We start from the raw sequence: 20,378 nt of genomic DNA, 5'->3' as shown, positions 1-20,378 counted from the left end.
AAAGTTCTGTCATTAATTACTCATCCTCGTGTTGTTCGAAACCTGTAAGACCTTCGTTCATTTTTCGAACACAATTTAAGATATTTTTTATGAAATATGAGGGCTCTCTAACCCTCCCATAGACAGCAAGGTAACTACCACGTACAAGGTTCAGAAAAGTACCAAGATGATCGACAAAGTAGTCCGTGTGACATCAGTGGTTCAACTGTAAAGTTACAAAGCTACGAGAATACTTTTTTTGCGCAAAAATAACGACTTTATTCCACATTTTCATCTCTACTGCGATGAAACTACCCACTTGTGGACGATGTGCGTTCACGACAGTACCATGACGCGAGCGTGTGGCAGCACCGGCGCTGACCCAGATCCGGCATGATGATATCATTACGCCGGATCTGGGTCAGCGCCACCACACGCTCACGTCATGGTACCGTCGTGAACGAGCGTCCACAAGTGACGCAGAAAAATATCATCAAAAATATCTTAAATTGTGTTCCGAAGATGAACGAAGGTCTTACGGGTTTGGAACAACACGAAGGTGAGTAAAAAAAAAAAAAAACATTTTTGGGTGAACTAACCCTTTAATGACTGGCGGCAGCAGCTGCAGTCAATGCACGGATCCAATACACCCTTGTTTTCTTTCTCAACTCTTTATGTTCACTTAAGACAAAACCGATTGTATTTATGGGATATTTTCATATAATTCTGTGTGTATTTGTCCTTTCAAATGTGTAAGAATGCGAGAAAGAGAGCTCAGTCCAGTGTTCGCGTATATAAGAGGCAGCTTTTGTGCTGTATTCACTAAACATCTTAAGGCTAAAAGTAGCTCATAACTCACAGATTTAGGAGAAAATCTTAAAAATAATGGGCGTGTCAATCCTAAATTTAGAACTCCTAAATTTTTGCTCTAAGAGTATTTCACAGAGCGTTTTAACTCTAAAACTAGCTCCTAAATCTGTGAAAAGTTAGGAGTAGTGAAGAGGACTCCTAAGTCACTAAGATCAAACCACAATCTATCCTAAAATGGCTGTTGCCGGCAATCTGCCTCAGAACGTAAAAATTTTAGAAACATTTGACTATAATGCGCTTTTAAAAAGGTATCGCCTTTGGTTTTGGAGGTTATCCCAACTTCAGATTTTCCTTTGATTATATGTTTGTTTTCATTAACAAATTGGGCAAGAAGTAACCGCTGTTCTTGCGTCCAGTTTGGTTTTCTTTTTTGTTTGCATGTCTATCTTTCTATCAGCCATGATTATTCTACTCCGTTAATTAAAAGGCTGTTTATATGCATATTCACACATTTTTTACAAGAAGCATACAGGCTGACAATTATCTGAACATATACAGATATATTATATTGTTTAATTAGTGACACTAAGCCTGCATTTTAAAACCTTTATTTGAATATGGCAAAATAATATTGCGCTCTACAATATTTCTATGATATTTCCAATCACTGTGTGCATAGTAAGCAAGCATGCTGACATCATCCATAGCCACTAGGTCAACCCCGTCCTTACTCTTAGCTTAAGACTTCTCTCTATTCCATAGTAAAAGTTTGTCTCAGCAGCTTTGTGAATAGGTTTTAAAAGAAAACTCTTAGCTAAAATTTTTTATTGCTATTTAGGAGAACTCTTAGTGGTAAGATAAAATGTTTTGTGAATACGGGCCCAGATCTGATTTCCGAAATTGGAATAGCTTTTCGATTGCCAACCCTCCTACTAAATTATTTAATTCTTGCATTCAAAAAGACCTGTATGGTGACTATGGGGCTATGTAAAATATTTTTTGCAACTTACTAGGTTTATCATTTGTCTTCTTTTTTTTTTCTCGATAATGTCGATAATCGTGTTACCTGACTGTTGACATCGACATCACGATACTTATGAGACATCGTCGATAGGCCTATACGTAAATATCGTCATATCGCCCAGCCCTATTGTCACCGTCTAAACTGCCAGCTAAGAAAAGGGTTTTGGTGACCTGGGTCAAGTTTTTTCATTGACTTGAATCGAAGACCAGAAGTAGGTTCATTTGAGAAGATCCACATATCCACAGATTTACATATCAAATTGAGGCATTACAAGGAAATTGCATCGGGAAATGGAGCAGCATTTACAGCCTCCATCTTAAACGTTAATTGCTTTGTCTTGTAAGGGATCGTAGTTAAAGCCATTTCCCTCATTCAGCCTTTTAGTGTTGTCAGTCGTCGTCGACCTGTCCATTTGGTAGCACAGGTCATTTTGAGGTGTATTCATCATTGAATTTAGAAAAAAATCACATAGACGTAAGCCAGTCCTACATAGGCTGCAAAATGAGTGTATGTACAAGTTTTGGGAATGATATACTCTTTTTAAAGTGATTCATGAGTTGTCAGTGAGCAAGTTGAATGGATCTCTCATAGTGTCATTTGCTAACCACATGAGTGATGGGTTGATTTTTTTCACATTTGCAGATTCAACCCTATGGTTCATAGTCACATTACAGGACCACAAGTTAATTCATGTCTTTGTGACCCTGTGTTATAAAAAAGGGCGCACAAGAGCAGACTTCCGGTCAAGAGCATCTTAGCTGGCTTTCTCCTAGCTTCCTTCCATATGCTGTTGCTGCCTGTCCCTTCTTAATGTAGTTTTCTTCCAGCTTCCCATTGGCTCATAAATTGGTAATGAAAAGCACACAGAGGCTTTGTAGATGTTGAACTGGCTTGGTGGATACCTAGGGTGCGAGAGAGGCTAGTAACTGTAATTTAGCCAGGTGTTGGTGACTTTTGATGGAGGTAGGGAGAAATGGAAAGTTAGATCATCAAAGCACAGATGGTACTCTTACGGAAATCACATAGGACATCTCTTGTATCCAGACCAGCCTATAATCTCTTTTGCAACAGTATGGATGATACTTTTTCTCAGTCTGGCTTGGTGCAGGTTGTGATGTGGACACTTTTTCCTGTAGGGAGAATTTCAGTGTCCTTGAATTTCAGTGACATGTCCTTTACTGTCTCTCTGCTCTTTCTTGACCACTGCATGCCCATATCAAAGAGTAGCCTGCCTTGCTGTGGTGCACCCCTTAGCAGCCGTAATGTGTGTGTGACTGAGTCATTCTGGTCTAGTCCCCACCTGCAGTCTTGGTCAGTGTTTGAGCCCAGAAACCCTGTAAGTCTCAGCAATGCACTTCATTGGCCGGGTGATGTGGTTTCCAAATCTAGACATTGAAGGCACTATAGAGTTAAGCTAATCATTGTAGAACATAATTAATGGACGTAAATTGTTATACTTCAAATCATTTGACTTGTTAATGAGATGTAGCCTATGCTACTAGATTTCATACCCCCGGTTTCACAGACGAGGCTTAAGCCTAGTCCCAGACTAAAATGTAAGCTTGAACTGTTTCAACTGAAAAAACTCGCACTGATTGATCTTAAAATATGTCAGTGCCCTTGTTTTGTCTCAAGATGCACACCAGTAATGTTTTTTTTCTAAGGCACATTTTTTAAACATTTCATACCCCCGGTTTCACAGACAAGGCTTAAGCCTAGTCCCAGACTAAAATGTAAGCTTGAACTGTTTCAACTGAAAAAACTCGCACTGATTGATCTTAAAATATGTCAGTGCCCTTGTTTTGTCTCAAGATGCACACCAGTAATGTTTTTTTTCTAAGGCACATTTTTTAAAATTACTTAACTATCCTAATTCAACTAAGGCCTAATCCTGGCTTAGTCTAAGCCCTGTCTGTGAAACCAGGCCTAAGTGATCTTACTTTAAATTTGTTTACACTCACACTGATGTTCTCAAGCTTATGTAGAGTCCAGAATGTCATAGGCTTTACTCACACAGGTAGCAAAAACGGCCTTTTTTTAATTGTAATTATTATTAGTAGTAGTATTATTTATATATTGCCTATCTGACTCAAATCCATTTTTTGTACCCTGAACAGGACACAAAAAAACTATTTTCTCATTCACCTTTGTAAATAGTGAATCTACACTACAGGTATTTAGTTTTGTCAGTAAAATCATCATTGTGGACATGCTAGCCATCTGAACAGAAGAATTCAGTTCTGACCATATATAGCATGCACTTTGAACTGTTGTACAAATATATATCACTGATGTAGAAATATATATCACCTATTCAACTCATCCATTTTTTGTAGTCTGAATGGAACAAAAATCAAATCAGATTTTTCAATTTACCTTCGTAAATGGCGAATCTACACAATTTTGTGTTGTCAACAAGAAAATCATTGTGGACATGCTAGGAAAAACAATAGCAGTCTGAAAAAACTAATAAACACATCTGGCCATCTATAGCATGCAGTTTGAAATGTTGTAAAAATACACATGGCCTATTTGACTCAAAGCCATTTTTTCATAGTCTGAATGGAACAAAAATCAAATGAAATCAGATTTTTCAATTCACCTTTATAAATGGTGAATCTACACAATTTTGTGTTAGACAGTAGTAGTAAGACAACAATTGTGCATGTGCTAGGAAAAGCAAAAAAAGAAAATCAGATAAGGCCATGTATAGCATGCAATTTGAATTGTCGGTTTAAAAAATCAGATTTAAGAAAATAAAATCAGATTTCCCCTGCAGTGTGTGAATAAAGCCATAGAGACTTGTAGGGACTCTTTAGACTCGGGCCTGCAAGCATTCACATAACAATGCCATAGGAACAACTCAGAGTACCTTAGCAACTGCATGGCAACATGCTAAAATGATTTATAATGCCTTAGCAACTCCTTGGCAAGTTTTGCACACACATTTTGCATTCACACCCCTTCAGATGATCAGAGTAGACTTCCACAAAAGTTTTCTGATGACATATATGGGTCTCTTCATATACTAGTATTGTCCAGAAAGGGCAGGCCAACAATGAATATCCAAGAGAAGTATTTGTGGAAGCAAACCTGTAATAGCTGACCTTTCTGCTGTAGTCTTAGCATTCAGTTTGCATTGTGTGAAGATACAAAGTTATTGTGATGCATGTGTGAGTTTGGTCAGTATGCATGTGTGTTTTAGCATCCTCTGTACATGTGTGCAATAAGAGGGAGCTGCTCATCTTCGTGGTGATCTTTTTTCCCTCTCAGCATCCCTGCCTTGCTGACCTGCTTAACGCAGCTCTGAGATGGAGAGAGTGAGGGTGAATGAGTTTAAACGTATGGAGGAGCGAGTCTGGAATAAACTCTGAGAGAAGAGAGTCAAGAGACTTCGATAAATCAAGATAAATGGATCTCCTATTCAGTCGAAAGACTAAAAGGAAAGGTGTAGAGATGGATGTGTGTATGTGTGTCAGAGAGAGAGCGAGAAAGTCATTGGTGGAGCTGGATGGGATGAAGATGTTATGAGCTGCTCCCAAAATAGACTTTTCTTCATCATTTTAGTAATCTTTATCCATCCCATGCAAATCCCTGCACCATGAGAGAATAGTCATTTAAAGTCAAGTGTGTGTCATGACCACGACATTGAATTCATTTGTTAGTTCCCAAGGTGAAAAAGGCATCATTTTATTGTTGTTGTATATTAAAACTGAATGTAAACCAAACTATTATAACTGTTGTGCTACAATATCTAGTCGGCTATTGTGACTTGTATTATATTCTATATTGTTTTTAATCTACATATTTTATAAATGGAGAGTTGGGACAAGATTTATGATTTAAACCCGCATCTTCTGCATGAGCATCATTGCTTAACATACAGCATGTGTTATGCTAGGCCTCAGGCTTCCCCTGTCTGTGAAACCAGGCCTAAGTGATCTTACTTTAAATTAGTTTACACTCACACTGATGTTCTCAAGCTTATGTAGAGTCCAGAATGTCATAGGCCTTACTCACACAGGTAGCAAAAACGGCCTTTTTTTAATTGTAATTATTATTAGTAGTAGTATTATTTATATATTGCCTATCTGACTCAAATCCATTTTTTGTACCCTGAACAGGACACAAAAAAACTATTTTCTCATTCACCTTTGTAAATAGTGAATCTACACTACAGGTATTTAGTTTTGTCAGTAAAATCATCATTGTGGACATGCTAGCCATCTGAACAGAAGAATTCAGTTCTGACCATATATAGCATGCACTTTGAACTGTTGTACAAATATATATCACTGATGTAAAAATATATATCACCTATTCAACTCATCCATTTTTTGTAGTCTGAATGGAACAATGTTTACACTCACACTGATGTTCTCAAGCTTATGTAGAGTCCAGAATGTCATAGGCTTTACTCACACAGGTAGCAAAAACGGCCTTTTTTAATTGTAATTATTATTAGTAGTAGTATTATTTATATATTGCCTATCTGACTCAAATCCATTTTTTGTACCCTGAACAGGACACAAAAAAACTATTTTCTCATTCACCTTTGTAAATAGTGAATCTACACTACAGGTATTTAGTTTTGTCAGTAAAATCATCATTGTGGACATGCTAGCCATCTGAACAGAAGAATTCAGTTCTGACCATATATAGCATGCACTTTGAACTGTTGTACAAATATATATCACTGATGTAAAAATATATATCACCTATTCAACTCATCCATTTTTTGTAGTCTGAATGGAACAAAAATCAAATCAGATTTTTCAATTTACCTTCGTAAATGGCGAATCTACACAATTTTGTGTTGTCAACAAGAAAATCATTGTGGACATGCTAGGAAAAACAATAGCAGTCTGAAAAAACTAATAAACACATCTGGCCATCTATAGCATGCAGTTTGAAATGTTGTAAAAATACACATGGCCTATTTGACTCAAAGCCATTTTTTCATAGTCTGAATGGAACAAAAATCAAATGAAATCAGATTTTTCAATTCACCTTTATAAATGGTGAATCTACACAATTTTGTGTTAGACAGTAGTAGTAAGACAACAATTGTGCATGTGCTAGGAAAAGCAAAAAAAGAAAATCAGATAAGGCCATGTATAGCATGCAATTTGAATTGTCGGTTTAAAAAATCAGATTTAAGAAAATAAAATCAGATTTCCCCTGCAGTGTGTGAATAAAGCCATAGAGACTTGTAGGGACTCTTTAGACTCTGGCCTGCAAGCATTCACATAACAATGCCATAGGAACAACTCAGAGTACCTTAGCAACTGCATGGCAACATCCTAAAATGATTTATAATGCCTTAGCAACTCCTTGGCAAGTTTTGCACACACATTTTGCATTCACACCCCTTCAGATGATCAGAGTAGACTTCCACAAAAGTTTTCTGACGACATATATGGGTCTCTTCATATACTAGTATTGTCCAGAAAGGGCAGGCCATCAATGAATATCCAAGAGCAGTATTTGTGGAAGCAAACCTGTAATAGCTGACCTTTCTGCTGTAGTCTTAGCATTCAGTTTGCATTGTGTGAAGATACAAAGTTATTGTGATGCATGTGTGAGTTTGGTCAGTATGCATGTGTGTTTTAGCATCCTCTGTACATGTGTGCGATAAGAGGGAGCTGCTCATCTTCGTGGTGATCTTTTTTCCCTCTCAGCATCCCTGCCTTGCTGACCTGCTTAACGCAGCTCTGAGATGGAGAGAGTGAGGGTGAATGAGTTTAAACGTATGGAGGAGCGAGTCTGGAATAAACTCTGAGAGAAGAGAGTCAAGAGACTTCGATAAATCAAGATAAATGGATCTCCTATTCAGTCGAAAGACTAAAAGGAAAGGTGTAGAGATGGATGTGTGTATGTGTGTCAGAGAGAGAGCGAGAAAGTCATTGGTGGAGCTGGATGGGATGAAGATGTTATGAGCTGCTCCCAAAATAGACTTTTCTTCATCATTTTAGTAATCTTTATCCATCCCATGCAAATCCCTGCACCATGAGAGAATAGTCATTTAAAGTCAAGTGTGTGTCATGACCACGACATTGAATTCATTTGTTAGTTCCCAAGGTGAAAAAGGCATCATTTTATTGTTGTTGTATATTAAAACTGAATGTAAACCAAACTATTATAACTGTTGTGCTACAATATCTAGTCGGCTATTGTGACTTGTATTATATTCTATATTGTTTTTAATCTACATATTTTATAAATGGAGAGTTGGGACAAGATTTATGATTTAAACCCGCATCTTCTGCATGAGCATCATTGCTTAACATACAGCATGTGTTATGCTAGGCCTCAGGCTTCTGTACATTTCAACCTATTCATGCCTATCAAGTCAGTAATAGGTAAAAAATACATCTTAAATTTTCATTACCATCTTTGCTGTCAACTTCTTTAGAAAGGAGACAACAGACTATCCTAAAATGTACAGTATTTATAGACTGATGTATAATCCAGTAGTCAGGTTATTTGGATTATATGCAAAATTATTAGCCGAAAACTGCCAGATTGGCCTAGTATATTGGCCTCAAAATCAAACATTGTTTTCAAACGTTTTATTGAATTTTGAGTAGATGTTGTAAAATAAATAACTGATTTTATCTCATCTGCTGCTATTAAATTGCATTAATATGTCAGCCACTGGCCATTACGTATAAATTGACCACTAATGCAAAGGAAAAGTAGCATACATAAGTACACTACCATTCAGTTAGGGTTAAGATTTGTATTTTTTTAAAGAAATTTCTATTTTTATCAGGAAGAATGCATTGATCCAAAAAAAAGTAACAGTAAAGACATTTACATTGTTACACAAGATTCTAATTCAAATAAATGCTGTTATTTTGAACTTTCTATTCATCAAAGAATCAAATATTTCATCAAATATTAAGCAGCACAATTTTTTTCTGTACTAACATAATAGTAAGAAATACTAATAGTACTATTTCTTACTAATAGTAAGAAATGTTTCTTGAGCACCAAATCAGCATATTAGAAGGATTTCTGAAGGGATCATGTGACACTGAAGACTCGAGTAATGGCTGAAAATTCAGCTTTGCATCACAGGAATAAATTAGGGATGCACTGATGTATCGGACTCCGATATTTATTGGCCAATTTTTTATTATTTTAAAGCCATCGGCATATCAGAAATAGCATGAAAAGGGCTGATACCAATGGTTTATTAATTAACTGCATGGAGACAACGAGTTGCATGTCTGTTGCATAATCCAACGTTTTTCTCTGGGCAAAATAATTAAATACTTGCCAAAACAAAATAAAATCTGTACAAAATATCGTTTGTCAGACGGCATAGTATGTGGCCATATGCAAGCGTGACGATGACACATCCAACGAGTGAAATGCCCGCTCTCAGCTGTAAATTCATCATAGGTAAGTCGCAATGGCAATGCACCGGCGTTAGAGTTTATCTGTAATGTCACGAACCGCCAAGCATTAGGCCCACATTTAAGTGAAAATGAATGGCAGGTAATATGCAGCTTTTTGTTTAAAACCAGTGTAGAACATGGATTCACACAAGGTCACATCACGCACCTGCAGCGTTTCTGCGAACGGAGAAAACAGACTAAAACTATATAGGCTGCATAAAAAGGAATATATAGGCCTATACACAAAATATATTTCACTTAAATCATTAACAGATTAACAGAATGAAAGAAAAATTGTACTGAGTTTCAGATAATTGTAACGCGCTCCGAAGTTCACGGGGGAAAAAACTAGAGCAGAAAGAAGTTTTCTTTATTTTACAAAAGCTTTACAGTTTTGAATGATGTTTTGCTTCTATCTGTATGACAAACCAGCGTTGGTATGACCATAAATTATGGAGTAACAGTTGGCAAAACAATGCGTCCGTGCGTCAGATCTCGACGGTGCCTCACACGCACACACAACAAATTTTTGCTAATTTGACATCGCAGCCTGTTCATTATCAAAACAAAATACAGTTAAAAAACATAAAAAGTTACACTGCTCAATTTAAATAGTCCGTAGTTCAATGTGTGCCGTTCAGTGTGACCAGCGCCTCACTGCTGATATAGCCTATATGTGAAGGATGATGTTTTACGTCAATAATGCGAGTGAAGAACAAAGCCTATAGTTTACATAATAAATAACATGTTAGCATCCAGATATTTTGCGAATATGGAAACATTTGGATTCGTGCAGAATGAGAGAGGTAGGCTTCAGTTTCGTTTTTTAAATTAATTTGTTTTGGCTTGACGCTTATATATAGCCTAAATACAACTTTAGAGGATTTGTTGTGGAGATAAGAGAACTAAAATAGCCTAATTGTGTTTGTAATTTTGCTTTTATTTACCATTATTTTAGCCTACGTTATTTCTGAATGTAATAATAAAATGCAACTTACAGCCTACTAATTTAGGCTGTTTTTTCCTCTTAAAACGCATATGGGTGTAGCTTTTTTTTTTATTTTATTTTTTTTTATCCATACTGAAAATTCTTTAATGTTTTTATTGCGTTGACAGTTTTTTCTTGTTCAATACATTTGGTCTTTGTTAAATCTAGAAAAGATGATGCTGTATTGACTATGACTAAGAGAGATCATTCAAGACTCTCTTCATGATTTTTTTCCCCCTTTTTGAGTAAATGAAACACTGTACTTTATTACTATTATTATTATTGGCAAAGAAAAGGTTTAAAAAATAACATTATTAATCGGTATGTTTTCTACTCAAACAGGTTTCACAGAGGAACGCAGGAACAGAAACGTTCAAATACCGATTCTGCTCGGAGTGAACCGATCTTTTTTTTTCTCTCACTCGTTTTTAAGCCCTGCTTTATACAATTGACCAATACCGGAATCGGCCAATAGGTGTTTGTTAAAATCGGTATCGGCCAAAAAAAATCCTATCGGTGCATCCCTATAATAAATAGTAATATTCTTTCACAATATTACTGTTTTACATTATTTTGTGATGTAATAAATGCAGCCTTGCTGAACAAAAGAGGCATCTTTTTGAATGGTAGTGTATGTTTAAGAATCTTGCGGTTTATTGTGAGTATCTGTATGACAAACCAGCGTTGGTATGACCATAAATTATGGAGTAACAGTTGGCAAAACAATGCGTCCGTGCGTCAGATCTCGACGGTGCCTCACACGCACACACAACAAATTTTTGCTAATTTGACATCGCAGCCTGTTCATTATCAAAACAAAATACAGTTAAAAAACATAAAAAGTTACACTGCTCAATTTAAATAGTCCGTAGTTCAATGTGTGCCGTTCAGTGTGACCAGCGCCTCACTGCTGATATAGCCTATATGTGAAGGATGATGTTTTACGTCAATAATGCGAGTGAAGAACAAAGCCTATAGTTTACATAATAAATAACATGTTAGCATCCAGATATTTTGCGAATATGGAAACATTTGGATTCGTGCAGAATGAGAGAGGTAGGCTTCAGTTTCGTTTTTTAAATTAATTTGTTTTGGCTTGACGCTTATATATAGCCTAAATACAACTTTAGAGGATTTGTTGTGGAGATAAGAGAACTAAAATAGCCTAATTGTGTTTGTAATTTTGCTTTTATTTACCATTATTTTAGCCTACGTTATTTCTGAATGTAATAATAAAATGCAACTTACAGCCTACTAATTTAGGCTGTTTTTTCCTCTTAAAACGCATATGGGTGTAGCTTTTTTTTTTATTTTATTTTTTTTTATCCATACTGAAAATTCTTTAATGTTTTTATTGCGTTGACAGTTTTTTCTTGTTCAATACATTTGGTCTTTGTTAAATCTAGAAAAGATGATGCTGTATTGACTATGACTAAGAGAGATCATTCAAGACTCTCTTCATGATTTTTTTCCCCCTTTTTGAGTAAATGAAACACTGTACTTTATTACTATTATTATTATTGGCAAAGAAAAGGTTTAAAAAATAACATTATTAATCGGTATGTTTTCTACTCAAACAGGTTTCACAGAGGAACGCAGGAACAGAAACGTTCAAATACCGATTCTGCTCGGAGTGAACCGATCTTTTTTTTTCTCTCACTCGTTTTTAAGCCCTGCTTTATACAATTGACCAATACCGGAATCGGCCAATAGGTGTTTGTTAAAATCGGTATCGGCCAAAAAAAATCCTATCGGTGCATCCCTATAATAAATAGTAATATTCTTTCACAATATTACTGTTTTACATTATTTTGTGATGTAATAAATGCAGCCTTGCTGAACACAAGAGGCATCTTTTTGAATGGTAGTGTATGTTTAAGAATCTTGCGGTTTATTGTGAGTACGTGTGAGAGATGTTTTACACCTGAATTTCCCCAGTTCAACTTCCTCACGTTATTTATCATGTATCTCTAGGCAGATACTAATTGAATTGCAAAAAGTCAGTTTGGATAGGAGCTTGATGAACTTTTGTCATTTGAGCTAGGCTATATGTAGCTTTAGCTTAGTTATTAGTTATTTTTGTGATGACGTCCATGTTTTATACTGCCACACCCCATTGCTATGATTGAATTCACCATGGTATCAGGTTTACAAGTACTGCATTTACTGCGGACTAGTCCAGAAAGTTAGAAGTTAAGCTTTCTTGACCAACTCTATGGTGGTCCAACAACTGTCACTATAGGGCATTGTCAAAAAACAATGCTTGTTTTTACATTTAGATACTTTGTTTTAATTCATACTTGTGTGTGACACTAAAGAGAGAAATTTGCATTTGGTATGGTCAGTTTTATAACTTGAGTTTTCTGAATAAGTTGTAAATCTCACTTGCTCTTCCTCTCTCGTACACAGGCTTTAGGAATGGTATGGCAGCACTCAGTAGGCTTGTATGTCGTGGAATATGGGATGTATTTACATGGCCCATGTCTCTATGGATACGGTGACGTGGGGGTAGTGCGGGGCAGAACAGTATATCCCTCATCAGGGACATTGCTGGGTCACTCTCTCTTCAAAGGGAGATGAAAGTGGGTCAGGACTAGGGGAAGAGATGAGAGGAGAAAAGAGGAGAAGGAAGGAAATCAGGAGCAACTGAGAACATACCACACAGTTTTATTTTAGTCTGTTGCACCAGTGTTGAGTAGTCAAACTTGTTTAGCGCTTATTCTGTAATTATGTCAGGATGTAGCATCAGTTGCTATCACATGATGGGGTGACAGTAGTCCTGGACAACACAACTGAACCACAATGTAAAGAGATAGTTCAACAAAAATGAAAATTCTGTCATCATTTACTCGCCTTCATGTCGGTCCAAACCCATATGACTTACATTCTTCTGTGGAACTTTATTCTGTGGATACTTTGGGGTCCAAAAAACATTGGCGCCTATCATCATGGTGAGTAAAGGCCCGTTTACACCAAGAAAGATAACTATTTTAGCATCCATGTCAACCCATGATAATGTTCTGTTTATTATAAGCACACGCTGCAGATATATCGCCTGCCTCTTTAAATGATTGAGCTCTTTAAAGTGGAATGGATTCTGATTGGCTGTCAGTGTTTCAATCATTCATCAACTCATAACATTTTTTTTTAAAGTGATTCCAACATTATAATTCCTCTGTGCAGTTATTGTTAGTGGACTCTGCTATTCATTTCATTTTACAACAATTTTTAAAATTATATCTTTATCGTGGTCATTATAGTTAACATCCTTAGTGTGATTGGGACTTAAATCATGACAGAATTTTTATTTTTGGGTGAACTAGCACTTGAATACTCTTTACAGCCTTGTAAATTTAGAAACTTTTAAGACATGTTGTGTCCAGTGTTGTTTTGGAGTTATATGCTATAATAGTATTTATTATTATTTATTTTTTTCCTTCAGTTTTTATTATAGCTTTGTATGTTTTTGTAATTTTTATTTAGCTTTAATTTATTTATTTATTTATTTTCAGTTTTTTATTCAGTTCAGTTTTCAGTTAATTTTAGTACTTCAACGTAAACTAATTTTATTTCTGTTAGTAGCCAAGACAATAATTCAAATTTTCATTTAAGTTTTTTGTTTTCAAATTTTTAGGTTTTATTTTATTTCAGCTTTATTTAAATTAACGAAAACTGTTTTAAATAGTTTTAGTAGTTAGTTAACAATAACAATGCTAGTCTTGTCCAAAGACAACTTATGCATACAGTCAGTCTAATGTTTTCCATCAGGTTGTACACCATCTTATGCAAATTTCCAGCTGTCTTTTTGGGCCGATTTTGCCAATGATAGAATTTTTAAATGTTGCTAACATGTAGGTGATTCAGCCATTCAGAAACTCTGTTTATTTTATATTTCAGGAAAGCTGTAGTTGGAAACTCTAACCCCAAGGCAATGGACGTAGAGTTGAGGTGATCCTAGTCCCACATGTTGGCCTACCTATAGACAACATCCATCCGGATGGGCCTAGATAACCCGTACTTCATACATGGGTTGCAAAAATTGTCAAAATTAATACTAGCAAGCTTGTCTGCTTCATCACTTGAATGCAAAAGGATGGCAGGCTGTGCACATGCATGCATCTCTAGATGTGTGCTTGTGCCCATCCTTAAACATCTGCATGTGTGTTTTGGTAGCCTATATTTGAAACATGCCTGTTTCAAAGCCCATAGTTAGTAAACTGCATGTGTCCATGTAAAAGGCCCTGTTGTCACCATGGGAGTGCGAGACTGCTTCATGCACTGACTGTGACAGCCTGCATGCCTGTCTGTGTGCCTGCATGCCTGCACACACCCCTTGCCAGGCTCCATGACTGCTCTAAGCTGGCACAGTAAGAATTAAATAGCCAGAGCTTCTAGAGATTATGCCTGGCTTAACAGAAGCTTAATCACATCGTATGTGCAGTATAGGAGGAATGGGGCAGACAGAGGGAAGAAGAGAAGGAGAGGTGGTAGGGGGGGGCATTAGGTATTCATGTGGACCGAGGTCTAAGGATTGCTGTTTTGACAGTTCAACTGTCAGCGGTATATTTGATCCAAAAAGAGTCATAATAGACATCAGCTGTCAACCTTATGGTCCTTGTATGTTCAGTAGCACCACTCTTGAAAACCACCTGTACAATAACTATAGAAATCTTTGCAATTGATGCTTTAAAGCTTCAGCTACCAATGACTTTTGGACTTTTTCTATATTAATAATACCAAAGACTATAGATATACAAAGACGGTTCACTCCTATTACTTATGAATGGGAGAGACTGCAACACACAATATGGCCGTATAGTCCCGCCTTCTGAATAAAACAGCCAATCGCTAATTGGTAAAGTCATTGCGTCACTGCATCTGCTGTTAGAAGCTCCGGTTCCCCATAGAAACCTGAGACTCAGCTTTTTTTACGCTATTTAAGCATAAGGGACAAGATTTAAGGCGCAGTTAATTTCAGATTTTGTTGCTGATTTGAAATATGTAATTTAATTGTGAGTTCATCAGTCAGTTTTTGAGATTTCAGGATTCCCCCATGCATTTAGGACTTGGTCTTGGATGCCCGAAATAGGTTCCTGGAGATGTTGCAAATATGGCTGCAGAGTGAACAGACTTTCCTTAAAAGGGACTTTGATAATACACATATTAAAGGGTTAGTTCACCCAAAAATGAAAATTAGCCCATAAATTACTCGCCCTCAAGTCATCCTAGGTGTATATGACTTTCTTCTTTCAGATGAATCCAGTCGGAGTTATATTAAAAATTGACATTGTATAGCTTAGCATTTGCAAACAAGTTCACTTGTATAATGTGATTCAGATATCGGAATGTAAGTTTGATCAAATACTGCTAAAATGCTATTTGGCTATTGATCAGCATTATTTTACCCACTGATGTTGCTTATGTGACATTAGCAGAAAAGGAATTTCAGAGGAGAATGTTATTACATTTTAATGAAAGATTCATTCATGAAGAATTCATCTTTTTTTTAAATTGCGCAAAAAAATTTTTTTATAAAATGTATGTAAAATATGTAAAACATTTTAGCCTGAATGTTTTTTAGATTATATATGAGGTAAGGAAAGAAAAATCACAAGGTATTTGGATTCCTTGAATGTGGGGTTTTGGCTGTATTAAAGGAATAGTAAACCCCCCAAAAATGTAAATTTGCTGAAAATTTACTCACCCTCAGGCCATCAAAGATGTAGATGAGTTTGTGAGTTTGAAAAGATTTGGAGAACGGCACCCATTCACTACAGAGGATTCATTGGTGAGCAAGTGATGCAATGCAAGTCTGTTCCCATAAAGAAATCTACATCTTGGATGGCCTAAGGATGAGTACATTTTGAGCATGTTTTCATTTTTGAGTGAACTTTTAACTAAACATTTAACTAAAATGATACCTGCAGTATGCCTGCTCCTTATTTTAACATACGCTGTCCAACTTCTGCTTAGCAGCTACATCTATGGAACAAGACAGACAAATAGCCAACATTGTCCTTTTAACTAGTGTAACTGAAAAAGTATTGACTCAATAGAGCAAGAGAACTAGGAAGGGTAGGAAGTCTCAGAAATCACCCTAGACTTTACAGTGATGTGAGGAATAATAGCTGAAGCTGTTTACTGAGTGTAAGCCTTTTGATCAATTACATAACTGGCCAAATCAACAGTGATGTCTTTATGTTAAGGAGGGTGATGGTCACCCTGATATCTGTTATTGTTTAGCTGTTAAAAGGGTGTAATATGTATGGATGCCACCCTGAAACATGTCTGTTAGACATATCAATCACTTCCTTTGTAACTCTAGCGGTTTGATTTGCTTTGCAAATTACATTGAATAAATTTGTCAAAACTCCCAAATATTTGGCTGCTGACATGTGAACCGAGGTAAAAGACAGTTGAACTTTTATAGGTTTTTCGGAAAGGTTCACGCTGGGCATCATTTCCTCTCAAATAGATTGTCTATAGCACTCATGCCTTGTAATGGGGAGATATATTTGACATGTGTTTTACATTGATTTGTTTTAATGGGTTGTCCTTTGGCAAATCCAGTGGCCTTAGTTTATTCCAGTCCTGCCATTAGATCACGTTTATCCACTCCTGTGTCTATGTAAAGTAAACCTTGATACTACATAGTCTTGAAAAAAGTGGCAGACAAAATACTACATGTTTGCATGGCTAGATTACTGCCATAATTTTTCATAAAGAGATTTTAAGTCTATTTGTACAAAAAAAAAAACTATGAGAAATTTGGCCAGTGTACATTTGTTTTCAGGTGATCCAAAGTTTATCTTGCATTCTCCATCTTAAACTTTGTATTATTTGATGTTATTTATACACTATTATAATATTTATACATTTTTGTAGGTGCTTTTGTCATTTCTGTTATTATTTTAGTATTTCTATTTAGAATTCATATATTTTTAATTCAGTTTTTTTTTTTGAAACAAGATAGCTGGTTTAAAAAAAAAAAAAACCTGTCCTTGATTTGCTAGATTCACCAAAATTTAAAAAGGCTTTTCACTCCCACTGCCAGTGCTTCTTCTCCCTTCATGCAGTGATTTGGCTTGGCCACTAGAGGCAGTAGAGGAGGGACCACCAGTACCTTCTCAATTATCAAAGCTCTATGCATGCTTTTTTTCTGTTAATCTCAGGTAAAGTATTGATGTCATCAGTTATATAGTATTATAAAAGTTTTTTTATTATAGTGTATGTAACATGAAGGAATTGTGTTCTGTTATTTTGTAGTTTTTTTCTGTATGTAAAATTATGTAATATTTATGTCTTGCTGCTTACTGTTTTTTCACCCCAAGGCTTCCAGTGGCACCTGTATGAATGACCCATGAGCAACCGGATCTCTCTTATAAACTCTCCCTGACCTCTTAAGAAAGAAAATAAGCCCTAATCCCTCTATTATTGCCCATGCCATTATATCTAGAAACCCTAATGCATACATTAAAGCAATATAATTCTTGTAGAAAAATCACCCCGAATAAATAAATGTAGATTAATTGCATCAAAAAGAGGTGACGTTGTGTGTGGAGGTGTGGCCTGGGCGACAGCGCCCTCGCTGTATCTCTCATTGACTGTCTGTGTAAGTGTTCGATTTGTGGTTTTCAGGTGAAAGGTCGCACTGCGGAAGGGAGGGCAGGGTGGGGGGAGGTTCATCGGGGATTAACAGTGGGGTTGCTCCACCAAAGGGTCAGGCGTAAGTTGTTTCCGCGGCGTATTTTGGAGACAACAAGGAGCTGGGGGAAAGGGCAGTCTCTCGTCTCTTCTCCGCCCACATACCAGGCTGACCAATCCAAACAGCCACGGGGACCACTTCTGACCAATCGCGTGTAAGCTGCCGCGGCTTCGGGTAGCAACAGACCGTGCGCACGCGCACACGGGGTGGAGACTAGCACCCCTGAACGCGCGCGGGCAGAAAGGGAGGGAGGGAGATTTGAGGAGCAGCTCTATGGAAAGGAACATCGGCGTGTGTGCGCGCTTTAGCACAGAAAAGTTTGATGAAACTTAAAGGGCACAGAAAGATAACTTCTTTATCATATGCGCACGATGTTGCCACGCTGTCGTTACAAATATTTAAATATGTTTCAGATTGTGTCAGTGACATCAGTCTATGAATTCTTAATTTTTTTTACTGGGGCCGACCTTGTTTGTAAATGTTCTTTGTGCAAAACGTTGCCGTTCGTGAACGAATTATTAAATATTAAATTAATTTTAGGAAGCCATTGTCAGTAATTTAATGGGCGCAATAAGTGTTCTTTTGGCGCAACTATGTTAATGACGTTGTAAACACACTCTAAGGATATATATATATATATATACACACACACACATCAGCAATAAAGCTGCTGTTACTATGCGATTTATTTTGACGAACATATTGTTCTAGTGCAATGTGAGTAAGCTTTGTGCTTACTAAAACCCATATATAGTTATATGTAGAAAGATTAGACATACTTTTAAGACCTCAACCATCTTTTTGACCTTCGTGTGAGGGCTCAACCTCCACCTCGCACGCTGGTTAGAGCCCTTGTGCGTTACAAACGTTAGACTTACGTTACAGCTGTTTTTGTTTGATGTACAGTTGTTCGCGGAAATAAGAGCATTGTAGTTGTGTTTAGGGGTTTGCTTCTAATGATTCCAGCAGTCTAAATATATATATGCGCTGTGTGAATATCTATATCTGCGGACTAGTTACTATAAATGGAGAGAAGCGGCTTGGTGGCGCTACTAAACTGAAAAGGGGGATGCTAGGTCTTTTAAATGCTTGTGAATATGTTTTTTGTGGTGCAGCCTTGTTTGATCTGATGAAATCTGGGTAAATAAGCACATAGTCATGCGTCACTCCTTTTGAAACGTGTTTCGTGGTTCTCATGGCAGCCCTCGGCTTTTGGTGTTTAAACATTGAAGCGTGGGGAGCTGCGTCAACCGAGCGGCTCTGCTATACCCCCCTCCCCCCCACACTTGAATGTGGATGGAACAATCCTCATTGCAGGGTGTGGATCCAGTGCCGGCCAGAGAGGCTCGACAACAAGGAGTAATAACGGGCAAGCAGAGAGTATGACTTAAGACTGTCTGGAAAACAACGACTTTTCGGAGGAAAATAAAATAAAGAAACGAAAGGAGCGTTGCGGTTGAGGGTTGATATCCAAAAGCGGGAGTTACGACGGCAAATGAATCTGTGAAAGTGCACGCGGAAGCCCAACTAAAGGATGGAAGTAACGTCAAATGGTTTGCCAGCTGATGTTTTTCACGAAAACACTTGCTGACGCTTTGAATTCTATTTTTATGGTCGACGGAAAGTTGAAAATTGTCAGTCGCGAACTAAACGGTCTCTGTTGTTCTTTGAGGCGACTTGACAGCGCACGCTTGGACAACAGTGCAAGCACCCACCGTTATAATCCTGATTTTGGACTGAATTCTCACAGCTTGACGAGAGAACGGGACGCTTGGATTGTTTGGACTCATTTCTGGATATCTTTTCATTTTATTTTTAAATGCCACGCACATTCACGCAACCAAAACGTCTCTTTACAGAACTGAAGAGGTTGTGCGATTGAAAGCGCCGTCTCCGTGTTACCTGTCTATTCGTTTGACGTTCGCGCTCTATAATTGAGACTAAAGTCTATTCTCACTCACATTGTATTGTGAAAAAGTATCATAGTGGAAGCGGCAAGTCTTTATTCCCTTCTCCAGTAGTTGTGCATTTTTTTGTGCCTGTAACTTGCACTTCAGCACTTTGACTGGTCGTAGTTGTTTGTGCATGCACGTGTTTGTTTTGATCCTGCAGCCCACGAAAACATTTATCACAAGCTATAGGTTGTTGTCACCCGTGTCTTGAGTTCCTGGCTCCCTCCTCCCCTCTTTTTTTGACTTGCCAGCGAATAAGGTCGCCTGTACACCTGCAGACTTTGCCAGTTGCGTTCAAGGGGGAAGGGTAACTCGGTTTTTTTTTTTTACCCTTAAGGAATTCACTGTTACCTTTCTCACCTGGAGCTGCATTTGTTCGCTTATCAGGATTCAGATTATAACTGAGGAAAGTGGCAACACAGCCATTGTTGCCGAACGCACCTGCCTTCTTTGACTAATTTAAGCTACTGTAGGATACCCAGACAGAATTTAAGAAACGCCTGCTATTTTTAGC

The 20,378-nt window shown here is 37.2% G+C and overlaps 1 protein-coding gene across 1 annotated transcript in view; it reads left to right on the top strand.

Annotated features, from left to right (window-relative positions):
- LOC107592201 (dual specificity tyrosine-phosphorylation-regulated kinase 1B-like) overlaps positions 1-20,378 on the top strand; it is a 53,008-nt gene that overhangs the window by 7,916 nt on the left and 24,714 nt on the right. The window lies entirely within an intron of this gene.

This window comes from Sinocyclocheilus grahami, unplaced genomic scaffold (assembly GCF_001515645.1).
Source record: "Sinocyclocheilus grahami isolate Dianchi unplaced genomic scaffold, SAMN03320097.WGS_v1.1 scaffold9.1, whole genome shotgun sequence".
Taxonomy (NCBI): Eukaryota; Metazoa; Chordata; class Actinopteri; order Cypriniformes; family Cyprinidae; genus Sinocyclocheilus; species Sinocyclocheilus grahami.
The sequence above is the reverse complement of the archived record's forward strand: the minus strand, read 5'-3'. Positions and strand labels throughout refer to the sequence as shown.